This window comes from Prionailurus viverrinus, chromosome C1 (assembly GCF_022837055.1).
Source record: "Prionailurus viverrinus isolate Anna chromosome C1, UM_Priviv_1.0, whole genome shotgun sequence".
NCBI classification, from domain to species: Eukaryota; Metazoa; Chordata; class Mammalia; order Carnivora; family Felidae; genus Prionailurus; species Prionailurus viverrinus.
The window spans coordinates 117,747,603-117,766,230 of NC_062568.1; the positions used below are offsets into that span (position 1 = coordinate 117,747,603).

The 18,628-nt window shown below is 39.1% G+C and overlaps 1 protein-coding gene across 2 annotated transcripts in view; it reads left to right on the plus strand.

The window, feature by feature from the left end:
* The first annotated feature begins 17 nt into the window (after window positions 1-17).
* SLC16A1 (solute carrier family 16 member 1) overlaps window positions 18-18,628 on the plus strand; it is a 46,165-nt gene continuing 27,554 nt past the window's right edge. The window contains exons 1-2 of one of the 2 annotated variants that reach the window (XM_047872651.1): window positions 18-293; window positions 1,495-1,608. The gene's annotated coding sequence lies outside the window, so the exon portion shown is untranslated. The remainder of the gene's footprint in view (window positions 294-1,494; window positions 1,609-18,628) is intronic. The other variant, XM_047872650.1, reaches the window with a different exon arrangement.

Sequence of the window (18,628 nt, forward strand, 5' to 3'; positions counted from 1 at the left end):
GCGTGTGGAGGCGCGAGTCGCGGTTCGGGCGTATGTATAGGGGGGAGGGGGCGGCGGCCGGGAGGGCCGACTCCGCCCCCTGTGCGCATGCTCCGGTCCCGGCGGGTTATAAGGCAGCCCCGCCACGGGCCCGGCCCCACAAAGTGCTGGCGAGCTGCGACGTGACTAACCGGCCGCGTGGGTTCCCGAACGAGCGAACGAGGCAGCTGGTGAAGGACGCGACCTGGACCCTGGGCCCTGCGGAACTCCAGCCGCGTCACGCACACGCTCGGCGCCGCGAGCCGCGCATAACGGTTAGTTGAGTAACGGCCGGCGGCGGCGCTCGGCGCGGACCCCGCGGTGCCCCTGCTGCCCTCGCGGGTGGGAGGGAGCCTTGGGAGCCAGGGGGTGGGGGGCATGTAGACTTGTGTCTCGGGGGAGGGAGGCGGCCCGGCAGGGGCATCGTGGCCGCGGGCCGCCGCGTGGCCCCGGAGCGCGGCGTTGGTGAAGGAGACCTTGAGGCGGTGGGGACAGCGCCTCGCCCCGCTGAGCTGCGGCCCCCGTGGTCAGGTGCCGGCTACCGGCCTGGCCGAGGAGTTGGGTCTTGGTGCCGGTGACCTTGGGAAAGTCGCTTTTCCCCAGCCTTCAGGAGTCTTCTCAAGAGATGCTTTTGATTTGGGAAAGGGACGACGTGGGGCTGATTCACGTGGTGCCTCCCGGCTCTCCTGGCCGCGTTCTGATCCGAGGGAAGGGACTCGGGGCGGGAGTTATTTTGGACTCGTGGCATGCCCGCCCCAACCTTCTGGGCCAGCCAATCCTTGCCCCACCTGGTGACTTGCGAGGGTGGTTTGGGGAGCCGCAGTCCCTGCAGCTAAGGCGTGACTGCAGGGTTCGCGTGGACTTTGCGGAGGGAACAGTGCAGCTGGCCGGCCCCGGGACTGGTGCTGACGGAGGCTCTTTGTCATTCAACCTGTGGCTGCGGAACGTCAGCTGTAGCGCCCTCGCGCTCCTGGGCTTGAAGGTGGCCCTGTTGAGAGCAGTCTGAAGGATAGCGTTACACTTGGTCAGATGCACTCGGTTTGTTCCAAGTACATCCTTTTTTCCCCACGTGCATTTTAACATTTCATTTCCTTGCCATGACTTATTTGGTGTGACACGCAGTTGCCAAAACTACTTTGAAATGATTTTCAACCAAGAAACAAACGGATTTCTACTTGACTGGAGTTTCCATCGTTTGCTTACAACCTAGGCGTCTACTGATAACAGTAGAATGTTTACAGAGCTTACCATAGCTAGTTTTTTTTTTTCAAAAGTTATTCCGGTTTCGAAATAAAATGCGTACACGTCAGTGCCCTAATGAAACAAATGTGGATTTAGTAACTACTGGAATGTCGTGATAGGGTGAACTCTGAATTGTGTGAGAGTTTGGAAGAGTATGACCAGGAATTAGGCATTAATAAACAACTTCAATGTCAGTTACCAGACCTATGAGTGAATTAAACTGTGAATCTTCAGCTTTTTAGTTTGGCATTAAATTGTGCCCATAAACCCTGAAGTACAACTTTGCCTTCAAACTGCCATGGAAAATATCAGGAATTCAAGACATCTAGCGTTTAATATAAGTAATGGGTAAGTATTATTTAAAAGTTTAACATACTTGAGTAATTCAGGGTTTAGATAAATGCTGTTCTTTAATCATACCACAGTGACTCTTGTTAAATATGTAAGTTAATGGTGTGGAGAGTGTTTTGTGAGATTTTTATAGCCGAGTAGGTTTAAAGGTAACATAACAGGCTATAACATCCCTAAGCAGATAAAAAAAAAAGGGGTAAAAGGTCATAGGATGAAACCAGTTGATAATGTTTCAATAGTTTACATGTGTTTTCATCTTTTAAATATTAATGCATATAATATTAGCCCTGGAAAAGATCTTAATCACTACCTAGTGAGATTCTCTTATTTTACACATCAGGAAACTGAGGTTGGAGAAGTTAAGTGACTTAACATTCTAGGTCTGAAAACTTGTTAATACTTGGGTGGGAATTAATGTGTCTTTTGACTCTCATTTAATCAGATTGGCACTCTTGAGCTTTCTGTAAAATTGTTAATGTGGATATAAATTATACTAAAATTATTTTGAGTAATTTTTCCCAATTTATGTTCTTCATTCCCATTGTGTTTTCAGTCTACTTTATAGTACATTCCTTTGTAGGATTTAGGTCCTGTAAATGCCTACATGGCCAGTCTTTTTTTATTGCAGATGAAGACTTGGAAGATGGAACTTAGTTATAAGAAAAATAAACCAGAAAGTTATAAATATTTATGTATTCAGCAATTTGGTACTAGCTACTAGGCACTAGGAAAGACTTAGGATTCAGCAGTGAACAAGTTCCAGCCCTATCCCTTCTAGAGTTTGTAGTTTAACTAAAGGGCAGATAGATAGGTAAAGGTGGATTACCACAAGTATTGAGTGTCCTGGGAGAGGAAGTGCAGTTCCCAAAGAACCAAATAGTGTATTCTGGAGATATGAGAAGACACCCAACTTAGTATAGAAGCGATCTGGGTAGGCCTCTCTGAAGAAATGGTACTTAGCTTTTTAGACTTGAAGGTTAGGAGCTAACTGAGCCAGGAAGTGATGGTGGAAAGAGCATTCCAGACGTGAATACTGAAACTGCAGTCAGAGTACAGGGTACATTGGAAAAACTGCAAGAATTTAATCAAAGCTAAAGCATAGAGGGAGAAGGGAGATTAAGGAGAGATGAAAGTTGGAGAGGTAGATAATCTCAGATAATGGCCTTATAAGTTATTTTAAGGAATTTGGGAAGGGACTACATCAAAAATTTAAGGAAGCACTCTTGCCTTGAAGGCAGTCTAAAGCAGTTTAAGGGTTTTAAGTGGGACTAGGAATGACCTGATCACATTTTTTGTTTTAGGAGCATCATTCTGTATACAAGCATCATTCTGTATACAATGTGGGGAATAGGCTGATGGGGAGGCTGTTGGAATGTGTGAGACCACAGTGATAGGCAGTAGTGGGAGGATGGAAGAGAGAGGGAACACACAGGATTCTGTGGCAGACCAGATGGGAGAGACTGGGACATCCAGAAGAGTTAACAATATCTCATAGGTTTCTAGCTTGACCAAATATGATTTTACAGATTTATTAGATGGTATTTATCTCCCTTTAATCAATGGGGACATTTAAGACATGTGACTAGCCCAGGGCTGCTCAGGTTTGAGTGTTGGAAACAAAACAAATCCATTCCTGTCTTTTTAGTTCCGTTGGTGTTATTGATAGTGATTTTTTTTCTTAATCCCTTTAAAATTTTTTTTTTTTTAGTATTTTTTAAAATTTATTTTTGAGAGAGAGACAGTGCGAGCCAGGGAGGGGCAGAGAGAGAGAGGGAGACACACAATCCGAAACAGGCTCCAGGCTCCAAGCCGTCAGCACAGAGCCCGATGCGAGGCTCGAACTCACAAACCGCGAGATCATGACCTGAGCCGAAGTCGGACGCCCAACCATCTGAGCCACCCAGGCGCCCCACTTACTTATTCCCTTCTAAACAATTTATTATTGAAAATTTCATACACAATTGAGAGCCAGTACTGTTTCATCTATACCCTTTCCTGCTCCCCTACAGCTGCTACTGGGTTACTGTGAAGCAAATCCTAGATATACAATTATTTCATTTGTAAATATTTCAGTATGTCTCTAAAAGACATGACTCCAAAATATCATAACCACATACCATTATCTTACCTGTAAAAATGAACATCATCAAATAAGCAGAAAATTCAAATTTTCCTAAGTTTTTTTTTTTCCCCCTTTTAAAATTTTTTTTTTCAACGTTTATTTATTTTTGGGACAGAGAGAGACAGAGCATGAACGGGGGAGGGGCAGAGAGAGAGGGAGACACAGAATCGGAAACAGGCTCCAGGCTCTGAGCCATCAGCCCAGAGCCTGACGCGGGGCTCGAACTCCCAGACCGCGAGATCGTGACCTGGCTGAAGTCGGACGCTTAACCGACTGCGCCACCCAGGTGCCCCATTTTTTCCCCTTTTTTAAAGTAAGCTCTATACCCAACATGGGGCTTGAACTCATAACCTCGAGATCAAGAGTCCCATGCTCTATGGACTGAGCCAGCCAGGTGTCCCCCTAAATTGTTTGAAATAACTAGGTTGCTTGGTTTGGGATCCAAACACAATCACACATTACATTTGGTTGGTATGTATTTTAACCTGCAGTTCCCCCCCCCCCCCCCTTCTCATTTTCCTCGTAATTTATTTGCTGAAGGAACCAGGTTATTTTTCTTAAAGTTTCCCTCATTCTGCATTTAGTTGAATCTGTCCCTCTGGAATAGTTTTAATATGTTCTAGTTCAACATGTCTCTTGATTCCCTGTATTTCCTGTAAATTGGTGGCTAGATTTAAGACTTTGAGCATACTTAGATCTGTTTAGGTTTGATTTCTGAGGGTAGGGACAGTGTGGGGGAGAGGGCAAATATAATCCGTAGATGATGATGTATATTTCCATCAGGAGGCCTATGTTTGGTTGCTACTGACTCTGCTATATTAATGCCATGGTTCCATTTTTTCATTAGTGGTTTGCAAATGCCCTCTAATTCTAACATTCCTTCTCAGTTGATCAACTGGAATACCTCTATAAAGAGAAGTAGGGCTTTTCCCCCCACCCCCAGTTTTCGTGGGATATAATTGACATACATCATTGTATAAGTTTAAGGTGTACAGTATGATGGCTTGAGTAACATATATTGTGAAGTGATTACCACAGTAAGTTCAGTTAGCATCCATCAGCTCATTAGATACAATAAAAAGAAAGCAAAAAAAAATTTTTTTTTGTCCCAAATAGAGTTCAGGATTTAGTCTCTTAACATTCATATGTATCATATTAGTGTTAATTATAGTTGCCATGTTGTACCTCCTATCCCTTATTCTTATAATTGGAAGTTTGTACCTTTTGACCACCTTCCCCAAGTGGTTTTTGAATGTAAAGGTAAGTTAAAGTTTGTGTTTTAATACAATATCCTATGTGATTGAGACAGTGTCTTTTTGGAGAGGTGTATTTAAGTGTATCAAGGTTCATTTTCTTTAAAAGCCAGTATTTTGTTAAAATGTTTTTAGCACCTGATGTTAATATTTCAAATGGTTTTTACTATTTGGGATATTTAGAATTTCTGTTCTTAAATTGATAGGGTTTCTTTTGGTCTTCTCTGCTATTTCTTTGAAGAACTTATCTGTTCCCATAGCTTTTGGGGAGTTTCTGGTAGAATCACTACCAAATCTAAATTTCTAGCTGTAACCACATTATAGATTTTAAATTCCTGAGGATAGAGATTGATTACTCTTATCAATGATCTGCTTTTCTAATTCTTGGGAATTTCAAAATTAAAATGTTGCTTAAAGTTCATTATCTCTGCCTGTTCCCAACTTCCCTTCATTCCTCACACCCCCCCACCCCCAACCTACTCTTTTCTTCTGATTACCATTCTTTCAGGTAGTCAGGGTTAAAAACCTCTGAGTCATCTTAATACTTCTCTAGTAGGTCCCCTGCCCTACCAAGTGCAATTAAGTGCCAAACCTTTCCTTTGTTGTATCCATTTGCTTCCCCCACTCTACTTTTCATTTTTATTACTACTCCCTAGTTTAGGCTGCTGCCATGATGTGTGGCGTGGCCTTATACCTTCTCTCATTGCCATCCCCCTTCTCTAATCTGCTCTATAGTGTGCTGCCAGTTCTGATCATGTCATCTCTCTAATTAAAACCTTCTCATAGCTTTCTAGTGCCTACCAAATTTAGTATTTGCCTGTATAGATTTAACTCTTCTACAATATATAACTCCAAATTATCCTTCTAAGTTGTATGCTATTCTTCCTCTAACTTGCACTGACAAACTGAAATTTTTCTCCATGCTTTTTCCCCCTGTAATTTTGTTTTCTCTTTTCCTGGTCATGGGATCCATTTTATAATGGATCTTTATGCCAAGATTAGTATAGGTGACATATTTGAACCCTTGTGTTCTATAAAGAAGTGATGAAACAGCAATAATAATCTTAAGGAAATGGTGATTTCTCTTCTGAGGTCACAGCACACACAATGACAGCATGAGTTCACATCTACCAACAGCGAGACTGGCTGCAAAAGGGCTGAGCAGTTTAGGAGTACCACTAACCATTTATGCAGAAGTAGTGGGATCCAGCTGTGTTGTTTGTCCACACTACTCTGTTGCTGATCACATCTCATAATGTTGTTGAATCTAATCTGATTTGATTACAATGACTTAGTCCTCCTGTGAAGGAGAAATTCCTCAAAACATACAAGCATTGTAAGCTGCATATTTGATCATTGGTTGAAAAGTATTTTTTCTTGGGGTTCCTAAGTGGGTCAGTTGGTTAGACATCCAATTCTTGATTTCAGTTCAGGTCATGATCTCACAGGTTGTGCGATTGAGCCCTGTGTCGGGCTCTATGCTGACAGCCCAGAACCTGCTTGGGATTCTCTCTTTCTCTGCCCCTCCCCTGTGCTCTTTCTCTGAATAAACACTTAAAAAGAAAAGAAAGGGGCATCTGGGTGGTTCAGTTGGTTAAGCGTCTGACTTTGACTCAGGTCCTGATCTCGCAGTTAATAAGTTCAAGCCCTACATCGGGCTCTATGCTAACAGTGAGGACCCTGGAACCTGCTTTGGATTCTGTGTCTCCCTCTCTCTGCCCCTCCCTCTCTCTCAAAAATAAAAGACAAAAAAATTTTTTTAAAGAAAAGAAAAATACCTTTTTCTCTTTAATTTTCTCTTCCTATGTAAATCACCAAAGACTATTGAGTAAATGAAAGTCTGATAATACTGCTCTAGTGTGTTACTGTTTTGGACAGTAATGGAACTTCTTTTTTATTAAATTTTTAAATTCCAATATAGTTAATATACAGTGCTATGTTAGTTTCAGGCGTACAAAATGGTGATTCAACAATTCTATACGTTACTCAGTGCTCATCATGATAAGCATACTTGTAACAGGGCTTTTTAAGTTGCCTCGAATAGTTTTGAGACTCAAAACTGTTACTGTATTGACTTTCTCTTCTGTTCCCGTATCAGGGGTTTGTACCCTAGAATCTGCAGATTGGTCCTCCCTGATGGATGGAATTCAGAGAGTCTGTGAACTTGGCTAAAGAAAAAAATTACACCTTTTCATTAACTTCTAAGTAAAATTTAGATTTATTTCAACTATGAGTGTAGGCAACTATAGCTACAACTAAGCTATAGTAGTTTTAGTAGTACCTGGTGACTGTCACCAATAGAAATCACATATTTTCATATCATAATGTGATTGTAGCCATCTTAAAGTTATTTAAACTTGTCATTACTTCAAAATTAGTGTGGTTATTAGACCTAATAGATTTTATCTAATTTGTTAATTTTGAAAGGACATATCAATTAAAAAGTATATATCAATTGAAAATATTTTGACAGTTATACATTTGGCAATTATACGTTTGTATTTTATGCATTTAAAAACCTCACTCTAACAAGAATAATGACAGTTTTTACCAAACTGTCAAAGGAATCTGTCAAAGGCACCAAAGAGCCTAAGGACTCCTGTTTATATTCTTGTATGTGTATTCTGATAGAAGACTAGTTAGCCAGAACCTGTGATGGAATATACAATACAAATCATGATGTCACAGGTTTATGTAAATTATTTGGCCATTGACTTCTGTGTACTAAATCATCATAAATTTTGACCTCATAAATGGTAGGGAACAAAATACTTGTGTTTGCTAAGGGCTGGTAAGATGATTTCCACAAATATGGGCAGAATAATTTTCCTTTGTATTGAGGAAGTATATGTTTATATAACTTAAAATTAATATATCCGAAATGTTTTTTTTAATTTGTTTTTAAATTAAAAAAAAAAAGTTTTTAAGTAAACTCTAGGCCCAATATGGGGCTTGAACTCATGACCCTGAGACCAAGAATCACACACTCCATGGACTGAGCCAGGCAGGTACACCCAAAATTCTGTTTTAAATGCCGTAGTTAGGGGCACCTGGGTGGCTCAGTTGGTTAAGTGTCCTGACTCTTGATCTAAGCTCAGGTCTTGTTATCAGCCTGCAATGGGCTCTGCATTGGGCTTGGAGCTTACTTAAAAAATACACCATAATGTAAATGGAATAGGGGGTGTCTTCATTGACTTGGAGTTTTCTTGCCCTCTTTTGGATATATCAGCAAAGGTGCTTCAAATTGCTTCAGATCTTAACTTCACAAGCTCGCTCTATTAGATGTAGGGTTTTTTATTTTGCTCAACTAAGTGAACCCCTAAAGAGGTCAGTGGAAGTCAGGTTTGAAATACCTGCTCTGTAGATTAGAAATACACGTCCTTACTTCAGTCTGTTGTGATTGTGTAATGATGTTGTATGTATTTACTCTGTTACTTGGAAAACTACCTGATGGGGTTAGTAGAGGGAAAAAGAATGGTTTAACAATTACTGTGGTTTCTAGGAAAATAAAACATTAATTTGAAAGTTGTATATTTTTAGTAAAGGAACTTAATAATTATCTTTTTTTTATTTATTTTGAGAAAGAGAGAGAGAGCGAGAGCACAGACGGGGGAGGGGCATAGAGAGAGGGAGAGAAATTCCCAAGCAGGCTCTGCACTCTCAGCACAGATCTTGACACTGGGCTTGATCTCACTAACTGTGAGATCACAACCTGAGCCAAAATCAGGAGTCAGACGCCCAATCTGACTGAGCCACTGAGGTGCCCCGGAACTGATAATTATCTTAAAGACAATATAATCTAAGATTTATAATGTCAGCAATTAAAAAGACTATTTCAGTTTAATTGTAGTCTGCTGATTGTTTCCTACATCTTTACTGTCTATGAATATCTTCTAAAAAAGCTTTGCAAATGCACATTTGAGAATGGTGGGTAATGATTTAATTCCAAACAAACAATACTCAAATTTAATACTCTTGTGTGGTTTGTTATTGATGAAACAAACAAAACAACTTAGTTTTTTGAGATAATGAGGGTCAAAGTTTGAACTTAATGAAGTTCAAACTCATTCAGGGCATATTTATTAAATAGTGACTATGTGTACAAGAAATTACTAGAAAGGGATGAAAGAATATATAGTTTAAAGTGTGCTTTGAGGAGTACCTCAAACTGTGGCTCAGTCAGTTGAGCATCCGACTCTTCATTTCAGCCCACGTCATGATCTCACAGTTTCGTGAGTTCAGGCCCCCTCTGGAATCTGTGCTGTTGGCTCAGAAACTGCTTGGGATCCTCTCTCTCCCTCTCTCTCTGCCCCTCCTCCACTCATGCTCTCTCAAAAATAAATGGATAACTTTAAAAAAATAAAATGTGGTTTGAGAACATTCAGAATGAAAATAAAGCTTTGAAATGAAATGTTAGTATGTTACTCTGTTGTTTCTAGTCCTCGAAACTTAAGATATTTTTATGTGAAAATAAGTATAGTGTTAATTATTTCTGCCAGTGAATAGTTCAGATCTGCTTTTTGCAAGAAAAGGAAAAGGTTTCTTTGTTTATCTTTTAATGAATTGTAATCCACTTATATTCCCCATTAGGCTTCAGAATACTGGGAGTGAAATAGATTCTAGCAGAAATATCACCTATTGTGTTCAAATACTCATTTATATTCAAAGTAATATAAATGATACAACACCGACAACATATCTATTTGTAATTTTAGTCTAGCTAGTACATTTTTTTTCAAATTCTGAAACAAGTTAGGTCTTACACTAATAAATTGAAATGGCTCACTTAGATACTGATTGGGTGAATATATTTTTGGATTGCTGAAGAAAAATAACATATTCAGGTATTCCAGAGTATAATCTGGAATTCTGCCAAACAGAACATGCTGTTGAAGGATATAGTCTCCAACTTCCCCTTCTTTGCTACTATTCACACTCTTTGTTTTATATAATGTGAAATGGGCGTATTTGGAAACTCTTGCCCAAGCAAGAAACAAATTAGCATGTGAAAGGGAACAGGACTTGGCCTCAGCATAGAATATAGCCAATTTTTCAGTCTGAGAAACAGACAAAAATGAAGCATTAAAAAGGCCAAGATCTGCTGGTGTAGTAATAACTCAGAAAGTGAGACTGATTAGATCTTTTTGTTGTTGGTGTTATTAAGTTTATTTATTTATTTTGAAAGAGAGAGCATGGATAGGGGAGGGTTAGAGAGAGGGAAAGAGAATCCCAAGCAGGCCGTGCACTGGTCAGTGTGGAGCCCGACATGGGGCTTGAACCCACAAACTGTGAGATCACGACCTGGGCTGAAATCAAGAGTCAGACGCTTAACCAACTGAGCCCCTTAGCACCCCTGATCAGGTAAGTTCTATGTGCCAAGAGTTGTATTCAGTGATTTTTTTTCTTTATGTAAAAACAAACAAAAAACCTTTTCTGCCTCTTTGTAGAGGACACTAGGTCCAGAAAGCATAACATCACATTACTGAGGAGTTTTTCCTTGTTTCATATTTTTCTCTGCTTCTCAAAAACTGGGGAAATCAGAGTCTTTGAAGTTCACCTAATGCTAACTTTTGGGGGCAGGAGGAGGTTAAATTTTTAAAAGTGGGAAGAATAGCCTCTGTCCTTAATTCATGATCTAAAAGCACACACCTAGGGGCGCCTGGGTGGCGCAGTCGGTTAAGCGTCCGACTTCAGCCAGGTCACGATCTCGCGGTCCGTGAGTTCGAGCCCCGCGTCGGGCTCTGGGCTGATGGCTCAGAGCCTGGAGCCTGTTTCCGATTCTGTGTCTCCCTCTCTCTCTGCCCCTCCCCCGTTCATGCTCTGTCTCTCTCTGTCCCAAAAATAAATTAAAAAAAACGTTGAAAAAAAAAAAAATTTAAAAGCACACACCTAAACTAATTAGGGAAATAATTACTTACAAAGAAAGAAAGAGACATATAGTTTAGTATCTTAGAGTTTTCAGAATGCTACCCAAGAAGCACTAAGATATCATGGAGGAAATTCACTTCATGTGACATGGTATATTCAGAAAAGCAGTAAGGATATTGGTGGGCTAGAGTAGATTTTTAGTATTAGATGAAATTAGAATTATGGAAATTGTCAGTGAACATTAATTTCATTTTTACAAGTTACTAAATGCTTTTATCACCTCAATATGTGAATATGGAACAAAATGGTACTATCTTTTTGCCTTTGTTTCTGATTTGGCCTTTAAGACTAAGGTGTCCTAAAACCATGATGCCTCTTGATGGCCTGTTGTCCTTTTCTCCCTGGGGAGTCATACGGTTGATTTTCTTTCTTTTTTTTAATGTTTGTTTATTTTTGAGAGATTGCAAATGGGGGAGGGGCAGAGAGAGAGAGAGAGAGAGGGACAGAGGATCTGAAACAGGCTCTGCGCTGACAGGCTGACAGCAGCAAGCCTGATATGAGGCTTGAACTCATGAACCGAACCGTGAGATCATGACCTGAGCTCAAGTTCGACGCTCATCCAACAGAGCCACCCAGGTGCCCCCAGCTCACATTCTCTTTCCTTCTTTGCTCTTCCACAACTGAGATTGCCTGAAGCATGATTTCATCATGAATTATAAATACATACTTTCAGAGTCCCTCACTTTTCCTTCCTCTACTTCCAACTCTTACACAGTAGCATTACCAGAATATCTCTTCCTTTTCCCTTTCCTTCTTTCCTCTCTGGTTTATGAGACAGAAAAGCCTCAATCTTTGTTAATAAGTGTGAGAAGTGCTAATGATATAACAGTATCAAGGAAAAGGGAAACTTGTAAGTATACATTTTAATCATGACTGATAAAGAATTGGTTCTACTAACTTCTCTTAAAGCTTTGAAATATCCATAGAAGTTGTTACTAATTTCTGGACACCTTATCTGCTTCCTTATCCCCACAAGTGAGTCCCAGTATTAAAGAGAACTAAACTAACTTGATCTCATGGGTTTTGTCTTACGTTAATTATACTGTTGTTTTCTAATCTGTATTACAGACCTACATAACTTCAGCTTCTCTGAATGTGACTTTCTCTATGATATGACTTTGAGGGGTAGCCTAGGTGGCTAACCACAGCGAAGTGGGAAAGTTCTCTAAAGTTAGGGATTTGCAGTGAAAAGTAAAAATGAGTTTGCCACTTTGTTTGACTAGGTGTCCCCAACTTTCGTTCAGGAACCTTAATGCTGAGCCCTAAGTAACCACCCCAGGCCTGTTATATTGAAGAGTTACCTATTTTTAATTCATCTGATGTTAAACAATCCATGAACTTTAAATACAGAAAAAAATGAAGATGTTGGTTATTGTGTTAAAATAAACCTTACCATAAAGTAGAAGAAATAATACCATTGATCTGGATACATATTCAGAGATGTTTCTGATATTGAATGGAAAAAGCATATAAAGCAGCATAAAACACAATCCCATGTTTATATCACATATATGCCTATGCATGCTATCCTAGAAAGAAATTAAAGAAAATTCTCATCAAAATGTAGAATAACTGATACAAGGATGATAGAATGGCAGAGATATTTTATTTTCAATTTATATATGTATATCCTAGGGGCGCCAGGGTGGCTCATTTGGTTAAGCGTCCCACTTCAGCTCAGGTCATGATCTCACGGCTCTTGAGTTCAAGCCCCACATCAGGCTCTGTGCTAACAACCCAGAGCCTGGAGCCTGCTTCGGGTTCTGTGTCTTCCTCTCTCTCTGCCCCTCCCCCACTCATGCTCTGTCTCTGAAAAATAAACATTAAAAACTATACGTGTGTATATCCTCTAATTTTTCTATAATGAGTATGTATAACTTGTCATCTTTTAAAACTTTGCTACTTTGTGTTTTTTATTATAAAGTAATATATGTTCATTGGAACAAGTCAAACAACACAGTTATCATAGGAGGATTATTATCTACTCCTCACAACCTCCAACCAGTATAAAGTTTCAGATGCATTTATTAGAACATATTTATTGAATTCACTTAATTTACCTTTTTTCCCCCTTTCTTCCCTGTAATCTAAACTCCATGAGGCAGGGACCATGTCTGTTTAGTTTACAGCTTTTGCTGAAAGCACTCAAATTTTATTAAATAAATGGCAATAAAGTTTGATGTATATCCTGATACAATTTTAAAATGATTATACAGTTCTATTATGTGTAGCTTTAAAAATCTGAATTGCAGGGGCACCTGCGTGGCTCAGTTGGTTGAGCATATGACTCTTGATTTTGGCTCAGGTCATGATCTCACAGTTGATGGAATTGAGCCTGGCTTCAGGCTCTGCGCTGACAGTGTGGAGCCTGCTTGAGATTCTCTCTCTCTCCCTCTCTCTCTGTTCCTCCCCTATGCACTCTTTCTCTCTCTCCCCCTCTTTCACAATAAGTAAACTTAAAAATTTTTTTAAAAATCTGAGTTACAAAAACATTCATGAAATTTAGGACATTGATAGCTGATCGTCTTTGGGTCTCATGACTGTAAAATCCTGCCTTTGTATGAACATCCTGCCTTTATTATTAACAAGGTATGCCCCTTTCTTTATTGCACTAATGAAAACTAACACTTGTTTTTGGGATCATAGTGTTCATAAAGAAATTACACCACAGTTTGTGTTTGGGTAGTAGAAAGGAAAGGTGAAATGGCCAAGAAATGCAGTGTGTCACTTAGGAAGTTGTTATATAGAAGAATAAAAGAATATGCTACTATAAGACTTAATTTTTTTAAGTTTTTTTTTTAAGTTTATTCATTTTTGAGAGAGAGAGCGTGTGAGTAGGGGTGGGCGAGAGAGAGAGAGGGAGACAGAGAGGGAGAGAGAGAGAATCCCAGACAAGCTCCTCACTGTCAGCGCAGAGCTGGAAGCAGGGCTTGAACTCAAACTGTGAGATCATGACTAGAGCCGAAATAAACAGTTGGATGCTTAACCAGCTGAGCCACCCAGGAGCCCCTATTTTAATTCTAGTTGTTAACATACAGTGTTATATGAGTTTTAAGTGTGCAGTATAGAAATTCCAACACTTTCATACATCACTCTGTGCTCATCACCACAAGTGCATTCCTCGGTCCCCATCACCTATTTAACCCATTCTCCCACCCATCTCCACTCTGGTAACCATCAGTTTGTTCTCTGTTTCTTTGTCTCTCTCTCTTACTTTTTAACCCTTGTTTGTTTTGTTTGTTAAAGAAACCTATGAGTGAAATCATATGCTATTTGTTTTTCTCTGACTTCTTTCACTAAGCGTTATACTCTCTAGCTCCATACATGTCATTGCAAATGGGAAATTTTCATTCTTTTTTATGGCTGAATAATATTCCATTGTATATATATGCCACCTCTTCTTAATCTGTTCATCGACTGACGGGACACTTGGTTCCGTGTCTTAGCTGTTGTGAGTAATGCCATAGTGAACGAAGGGGTGTATGTATCCCTTTGAATTAGTGTTCTTATATTTTTTAGGTAAATACCCAGTAGTGTAATTGCTGGATCAAAAGATAGTTCTATTTTTAACTTTTTAAGGGACCTCCATACTGTTTTCCACAGTGGCTGCACCAGTTTCCATTCCTGCCAACAGTGCCAGAGGGTTCTTTTTTCTCCACATTCTCACCAACACCTGTTGTTTCTAGTGTTGCTGATTTTAGCCATTCTGACAGGTATGAGCATTTTCCTGATGATGAGTGATGTTGAACATCTTTGCATGTGTCTGGATATCTTCTTTGGAGAAATGTCTGTTCATGTCTTCTGCCCATTTTTAATTGGATTGTTTTTTGGGTGTTTTGAGTTTTATAAGTTTTTGAGTTCATAAGTTTATAAGTTTTTTGTATATTTTGGATACTAACCCTTTATTGGTTATATCATTTTTTAATGTCTTCTCCCATTCTGTAGATTGCCTTTTAGTTTTGTTGATGGTTTCTTTCATTATGCAGAAACTTTTTTTTGATAGTAGCAGTAATTTATTTTGGCTTTGTTTCCCTTACATCAGAGACCTATCTAGAAAGAAGTTGTTATGGCTAACTAATGTCAAAGAAGTTATTGCCTATTTTCTAGGTTTTATGGTTTCAGGTCTCACATTTAGGTCTTTAATCCATTTTGAATTTTTTTTTGTGTATAATGTAAGAAAGTGGTCCAGTTTCATTCTTCTGCATGTAGCTGTCCAGTTTTCCCAACACCATTTGTTGGAGAGACTATGTTTTTGCCATTGGATATTCTTTCCTGCTTTGTTGAAGATTATTTGACCATGTAATTATGGATTTGTTTCTGGGTTTTCATTCTCTTTCATTGATGTTACGTGTCTATATTTGTGCCAATACCATACTGTTTTGATTACTGCAGCTTTGTGATATAACTTTAAATCTGGAATTCTGATGCCTTCAGCTTTGCTTTTCTTTTTCAAAATTGCTTTGGCTATTTGTGGTTTCATACAAATTTTCAGATTGTTCTACTTCTGTGAAAGATGCTATTGGTATTTTGATAGGGATTGCATTAAATATAGATTGCTTTGGGTAGTATAGACTTTTTAACAATATTTGTTCTTTCAATCCATGAGTATCTTTCCGTTTCTTTTTTTTTTTTAAGTTTAGTTTGAGAGAGAGAGAGAGAGAGAGCGTGCACGTATGCGTGTAGGAGGAGGAGCAGAGAAAGGGGGAGAGAGAGAATCCCAAGCAGGCTGCTCACTGACAGCACCCATCTTTCCATTTCTTTCGGTTGTAAGACTATTACTTTTCATCCCGGATAGTATTTAATAGCTAATGGGCTTCACTTTTTTTTTCTTTTTGAAATACTAATTCACTAGGAGCAATGTTAAACTGGAGATTTATGTTTTTCATGCTGTGGCCCCTTAGATGAAGTCACCTTAGTTTTAGAATTGGGAGCCATAACCCTAGTAGTACAAGATGCTAAGTTGGGTCTTACTGTTTTATTCTGTTGTCATGTTTTGCTATTTGTCAGCTGGAGTGGAAATAGTTGCTAGTTTCTTGATACCTTTTTATAATAAACATTTAAAAATTTTCACAATTTTTCATGGAAGTTTTGAGTTTCACATTAAATTATTAAAGGGAGAAAGGCGCCTGGGTGGCGCTTGTCAGCGAAGCATCGACTCTTGATCTTGGTTCAAGTCATTAACTCACAGTTGGTGAGTTCGAGCCCCACATCAGGCTCTCGCTGATGGCATGGAGCTTGCATGGGATTCTGTCTCTCCTGCTCTCTGCCCCTCCCCCACTTGTGCGTGTGCACACTTTCTCTCTCTGTCTCTCACAAAATAATTTTTTTTTAATTATTAAAGGGAGAAATCTTTTTATTGGCATTAGTTTGATTATGCTAATAGTTGGCAAATGAGACTTTAAAAGTAAGTGGAGGTTTCTCTTTTTTATTTTGAAAACTCTTGTTTTCAGTATAAACTGCATATTAATTGGGGCATCTGGGTGGCTCAGTCAGTTGAGTGTCTGACTCTTGATTTCAGCTCAGGTCATGATCTCACAGTTTTGTGAGTCTGAGCCCAGTGTTAGGCTCTGTTCTGACAGTAAGGAACCTGCTTGAGATTCTTCCTCTCTTTCTGCCCTTCCCCGTCTCACAGTCTCTTAGTCTCTCTCAAAATAAATAAACCCATCTATTCTGTGGGTCTACAAGTAGATTACTTTTGAAAGAAATTGCACTGGTATGGAGAGAAGAGAGAAATAAAATACTAAAATTAACCCTCAACAGGGAAACCAGAACCCAGATTCAGAGTTTCTACACATTACAGGGACCATACTTCCTCCCCTATCCACTTGCATAAAATTATGCTTATTTGGGTGAATAGATGCCAGAAATCATTTTCTTACAAGGAGAATTGAGAGTGGTATAATTCAGATTGCGTATGACATTAACTGAGATTAACAAAAGCAGATTAAATAAGTAAATATGTATACATACACACGTATACACACAGATGTTCATATATGTATATTCACTACCTTTAAGTTTGCATATTTGTTCATTTGCAGATATGATCAGTTTCACCCGTTCTCTGTGGTACTTACAAAACTTTAATCCTCTCTTTTAAAACAGCTACAAGAAATTAGGATTGACATTTAAAAATTTGGGTTGCTATAGCAACTTCATAGGGCTATTGTAGAGCATTAAACAAAGTCAAGATAAATTAATTTGAAGTGCATCAGTGTAGGCCCATTCAAGCAGATATAAGCAAAAATTGATTTTCACTCACTATTAATATTAAAGTCTTGGGCATTTTGCAGTTTCTTATGGAATGTAGTTGAAGTTGGAAATAGCCAAAATATACCATGTTTGTCATTCATTGAGTTGCTTACCTGGCTTTGTTCATGGTACAGCAAAAGTAGTTCCAACTGTTGCTATATAGATATATTGATATAAAAGGTGATATATTGCGTGCCAGGAAGCCCTATAGGAAAACTTAAACCCATTTCACAAAACAAGCTAGGAATATTTACGATGCCGGTCATTCAGTGGTGGCACTGAATTCCATTCTCTGGAAACCTTTCTCAGTGGTGAGTCTTTATGTCCCCATGTCTCTATGTTATTGACAAATATTTATTTCTGCCTTTTCAAAAAATTTTAGCCTTGTGGCTTTGCTCAGCTGAGCATATGGTAGTTGACTAGTGTTTAAAGAAGATCCTTCCTGGAAAGATAGAAAAGTGTTATGCTTGAACAATCTGTACATAAGACCACAGTGAACAAAGAGGTGGCAGAAAAGCTGGAAATTAAGGGTATTGGTTGTTTATGTTGGAGAAACTCTTGCCCCTTGACTTCTGACCCCCCCGCCCCTTTCAGTCTTATTTAGGTGGTGAAAGGGTCCTTAGATCCTACATACACTCTCCATTTCATCACATGTCCTTTGGCACATGATACATTTACTTAAAACAGCAGCCCTTTTCTAGATCACAGTAGAAATGAGGACAGTTACAAATGTTAGGTTTCATCTGTTTCATGGTGCTCAGCCTCCTGACAAGTATGTATTGTGTGAGCTTTCTGTTGGGAAGAACTTAGAAAAAATTCCCCAGTTTGGGTAGAAAATACTCTCCAAGACTACATATGGTATTTGAGACTAAATATTTTAAGGGATTGACAGGGAATACCTAATAAGACAAAGAACTCTTAAAGGAAGCATTACATTTTTTTCTTTTGACTGACTAAAAAATAGCAAAGATTTGACATACTTACTCAAAGTTATTTTAAAATTATTTGTTTGTTTAGTGAGAGAGGGAGTGAGAGTGCTCTAAAGGCAGGGGCAGAGAGAGAGAGGGAGAGAGAGAGAATCCCAGGCAGGCTCTGAGCTGTCAGTGCAGAGCCCAGCGTGGGGCTTGATCTCATGAACTGCAAGATCATGACCTGAGCCAAAATCAAGAGTTGGATGCTTAACCAACTGAGCCACCCAGGCATGCTCCCAATTACTTATTAAGCGAGAGGTTATATACATACTTTTAATTTTATCAAATTATAAAATACATGTATATAATTTAAATAGATTTACAACTTACAATGAAAAATAGAAAAATAGTACATTCTGTACCATCTCCTACCATTCTCTCAAAGTGTGGTTTATGGGCCCCTCCAAGGGCCCCCTCAAGACTCAAGGTTGGAGTCCTTAGTTTGCACATTGTAACTAATCACTAAGAAATGATAAATGATAATTTATCAA